The following is a 4,679-nucleotide window of genomic DNA, read 5'->3' as shown; positions in this document are numbered from 1 at the left end:
CAATTGATCAGATAGAGATTGAAGTTGATGATGATGATGATGATGATGATGATGATTTGATCAGACATTGTGAAGTTAGTCCTGCTTAGACTGAATGGAGAGACGAGCTTGCAAATGATATGTTCACGAGCTAACAGTCATCAATTAATTAAGTATAATGTTGATTGTATCTTGAAATTTAGGTTTCATTTCTATGTATTTCGACTATCCTATTGTATCTTGAAATTTAAATTTCATCTCTATGTATTTGAACTATTTAATTGTATTTGAGTTGTATATATTATCCATTTGAACAATTTGATTATGTTTTATACATGCATAATATTGTATTTGATGGTTTGATTTCAGTTTTTAATGGAAGGAAATAGCCAAAAGAGGGTAAAAGTAGTATGAATGGCCAATGATGCACCAACTTCACAGATAATTCTATAAATCCCAACTGAACAAGTAGAAAGTTCAATGCCAATGAAGGTAAAAAGAAAAACTCATAGCACCAAATGCATGTGGACCAAACAAGAGGGCGCTGCATTAGTTGACTTCCTTATTGAGTTGAGCAAAGATTCAGCTTGGAAGAGCGAGAATGATTTTAGAACTGGGTACTTGCTACATTTGGAGAAACTCATGGCTGCTAGAGTGCCATCAAGCAATTTGAAGACTACCCCTCATATCGAGTCAAGGTACAAGCTACTGAAGAGGTAGCTCCATGCTATTAGCGAGATATTGAATCATAGCAGTGAATTTGGGTGGAACGACGTTAAGAAGTGTATCATTGCAACAAAGGAGGTCCTTGATGATTAGGTTAAGGTATCTTTTTCATTTTTATGGTTTTTCATTTCTTTGATAATTATGAATTTTTTCCTTAATGATATGTTTTTAATTTAGAGTCATCCAACCGCTATTGGTTTAAGGAACAAAGAATTCCCCCACCTTAATGACCTGATGTGTGTGTGGTGGAAAGATCATGCCACAGGAGCTGGTACAAAAACCCCAACTGATGCAGTAGAAGAGATAAATTTATGCGATGAAGAGGCTGACACGTTTGAGCGTGAAATTGATGAGCAGGTTGAAGGTCACAAAGATGAAGAATCTGTCAGAGAGGAAATAAGAAAATTTGAGATGGAGACTCTAGATTCATCAATTTGTCCATCAAGCTAGAAGCAAACCACCAAAAAGAAACAAACGAAGTCTAATGATGTTCTAGGTGACTTGGTGGGAGAGATTCACAAATATATTACTATTGTTACGGAGGTTAATAAGGAGATAAAGGGAATTTCCACTTCAAGAAATAAATCGAGAGCAGTGATAGAAAAATGAGGATATATGATGAGTAAATGGAACTTTCTGACTTCTCTCAGTAAGAATTATGGATGTTGGGGAGTATATTTTCAATTTCAACAAAAAGGTGGAATCCGCTATCCCAGTGATAAGTTGTTATTTGACGGGGATAATTAGGGACTGTTTTGGACTATTTTGATCACATTTTAGGTCATAATTGGGGTTTTGAGCTTATTTCTTATCCTTGATGAATTTTAGGCTTCATTCTATATTGTTTCATTAATTGGGTAATTTACATATAATAATTGTTTGAATTTAATGTTATGCAGGGAATTAGGATGAAGCCCCAAATAAGCCCAATTTGAAGGCTCGAGTCTGAGTTAAATCCAGCTTGGTCCAATCAATTAAAGGAGCCTGGTTCAATCAAATTGGATCAGTTTAGTTGAATCAAAACCGGTTCAAGATCAGGATTAAAAGGGAAAACTGGCTTAATCCGCGAAGGGGGCTCGCTCGCGCTAGGGTTTTGCTGCGATTTTCTCCTCTTCTTCGTCACCGAGCCCCGCCGCCCTCCCTTCGAGTTTCCGATCATCTCCAAACGGTGTCGCCCATTCCGATAGTCAACAAAGACTTCATCCTCCACAGTCCCTTTCCCTGTTGTTCGAGCATCTTCGCTGTGAGCGGTTGTTCCATCGGACGGTCGTCGGTGACAGCCACTGCATTCGCCTCCACTGAAGCACGAAGACAACCTTGGTCTCTGTCTGCGGTTGTAGCAGAGCTTACCTTGGCCTCTGTCTGCGGTTGTAGCAGAGCGTCTCCGATCTTCTTCATCTCTTCACCGTCACCGGAAAAAGATAAGTAGGGTTTGTTTGTCTTGATTTGCTAACTTGTCTGCGGTTGTAGCAGGGAGGTGAACCATGATTGACGTTCCCGGAGCTTCCCCTTCTCTGATTCTGTCTCGTCGTGAGCGCAGCGGCGAGATTCACCCTCGTTGACAAAGATCCATCTTCAATGTTGCTGGCATCCATTCTGTGGTTGATTGGGAAACAAATTCCCCTAATCCTAGCTGCAATTTCGTTATTCCCTCTTCTGATACATTGCATTTCTGTTTGTTCTGTCAGCTTGTTGAATTGAACCCCCATTTTCGGTTGTTTTGATGATGCAACTTGAATTGCAATATGCTTACTGTGAATCACATGTGCTTTCGGTTGTATCTATGTAAATACGATTAAGAGTAGGCTGTAGTTGTTTATGTTGATGAATAAAGTATGTTATGATTTAGCTTTGTAAATATGTGTTATTGTTGTTGAATGCTCAACTTGTTCTTATATTAAGATTGACCTTGGAATTGCTATGAATGGTTGAATTGTGTAATGTGTTGAAGTCTTGAGTATTGAATGTTTGAATTGGATGAGTTTTGATGAGTTCATGGCGTGTTTTTGTTGCTATTGATTACTTGTAGAATGACACTTGATGTATAAGGGAATTTGCCATGAGATGTTAGGGTATGTTGTTGTATCAGAAGGTGAACTTGTGTTGAATTCATGGTTGGTCTAATGGTGTACTTGATTTGAACATGTTTGAGTTGTATTGTTGTATAACTTCTGAGTTGATTGTATATGTTGTGTGTATCTTTGTGTATAGGATGTATAATTGTAAATGTGTTTGATTGTGGTTTGTATTATTGTTTGATTGTGTTCTTGCTTAGTCGATTGTAATAACCATGAGTAGGGTTGTATATATTGTAGGTGTATTGTTGTATGACACATGATGTGTAACTTGTAAAATATATTTGAGTAATTGTGTATGAATAAAATCTTGTTGAATTGTAACTATGTAAATAAATAAAGTGTCTTTGATGGACCATTACTATGTATGTTGTTATCTTATTGTTGGTTGCGTTAATAATTGTATGTATAATACTGTGTTTAGAATGTTTGATGATTTGTAATTTAGTGGGTTTAACATTGTTTCATTAATTGTATAAACAATTGTTAATAAATGAATTGTGTAAATAGTTATTAATAAATATTGGTCAATAACAAAATCCCGCACCAAATGTCTAGACAGTTTCCATCATTGAGTCCAAGAGAGACGACTCGGACCTCTCTGTACCACTTAAGACGATAGTTAGGGATTTGAAAATAAATAAATAATTAATTTTGATGGGTGTAAGTGATATAATAAATAAGGAAATATATGTACATAAATAACAATAAATTTCCCTAATAAAACACCGCCATCAAAATTTTGGCGCCGTTGCCGGGGACTTCATATGATGTTTGTTGTACCTGACTGTATATTGGTGTTGTGTATATTTGTTGGTGATTGTATATAGTTCATTTATTGCTAAGTATATTCATTTATGTGTTGATTAGTGTTGATTATTGTGCTGATGTTATTCATTTCATTCCTTGATTCTTTTGTTCATTTATTCATTGTAAATATTTATTCCTGTATTCCTCTTGTTTGTTTATTCATTTCAGTTTTATTGATGTATTGTTTTATTCTTTACTTTGTAGTTCTATTGTGAGGTGTATGACCAGATCTTCAGGAGAGAAGCTATTTGAGCTAGATCCTAAGATTGATAGGACATTCCACGCTTTGCAGCAGATTTAGAAGAAGTCAGCAGGTGTTCTTGACTGTAGCTCATCAGTTGAGGAGGTAGACATGGCAGATAAGAACAGAACTTTGAATGAGCTTGCCGCACCTGACATAACATATCAGTATTCTTGCATCAATTATCCGGTCGTGGAAGGTGATTTTGAATTGAAGTCTGGTATCATTCATTTACTCCCTAAGTTTCATGGATTGGCAGAAGAGGATCCGAACAGGCACTTGCACGAGTTCCATGTGGTTTGCTCCACCATGAAACCATATGGCATTTCAGAGGAAGATATAAAATTGTGGGCATTCCCTTTTTCCTTATCAAGAGCAGCTAAGGATTGGTTGTACTCTCTTCTACCGGGTTACATCACTTGCTGGCTTGATATAAAGAGGATGTTCTTACAGAAATTCTTCCCAGCCTCCAAAACCACGACCATCAGGAAGAGTATTTGTGGGATCCAGCAGATCGTGGGAGAGACATTGTACGATTATTGGGAGAGGTTCAAAAGACTTTGTGCAAGCTGCCCGCATCATCAGATCAGTGATCAGTTGCTCGTTCAATACTTCTATGAGGGGCTGCTTCCCATGGACAGGAGTATAATCGACGCAGCGAGTGGAGGAGCACTGGTGAACAAGACTCCGAGCCAAGCGAGAGAATTTATTGCAAATATGGTGGACAATTCACAACAGTTTTGGAGTAGAGCTCTTGTTACTCAAGGAGTCAGTGAATCTCAGTTGGCCATTACAGAGCAGCAGGGTTTGAAGAACATTATCCAGGAGTTGACATCTCATCCATTGGA

At 37.5% G+C, this 4,679-nt stretch overlaps 1 pseudogene; it reads left to right on the top strand.

Annotated features, from left to right (window-relative positions):
* The first annotated feature begins 354 nt into the window (after positions 1 to 354).
* On the top strand, positions 355 to 1,474 carry LOC141815972 (uncharacterized; annotated as a pseudogene).
* Positions 1,475 to 4,679: the final 3,205 nt, after the last annotated feature.

The sequence above is a fragment of the Curcuma longa genome, unplaced genomic scaffold, assembly GCF_044706935.1.
Source record: "Curcuma longa cultivar G26 ecotype Majalengka, Jawa Barat unplaced genomic scaffold, ITB_CL_G26_1.1 contig_13077, whole genome shotgun sequence".
Classification (NCBI taxonomy): Eukaryota; Viridiplantae; Streptophyta; class Magnoliopsida; order Zingiberales; family Zingiberaceae; genus Curcuma; species Curcuma longa.
This window is presented reverse-complemented; position numbering and strand designations above follow the sequence as displayed.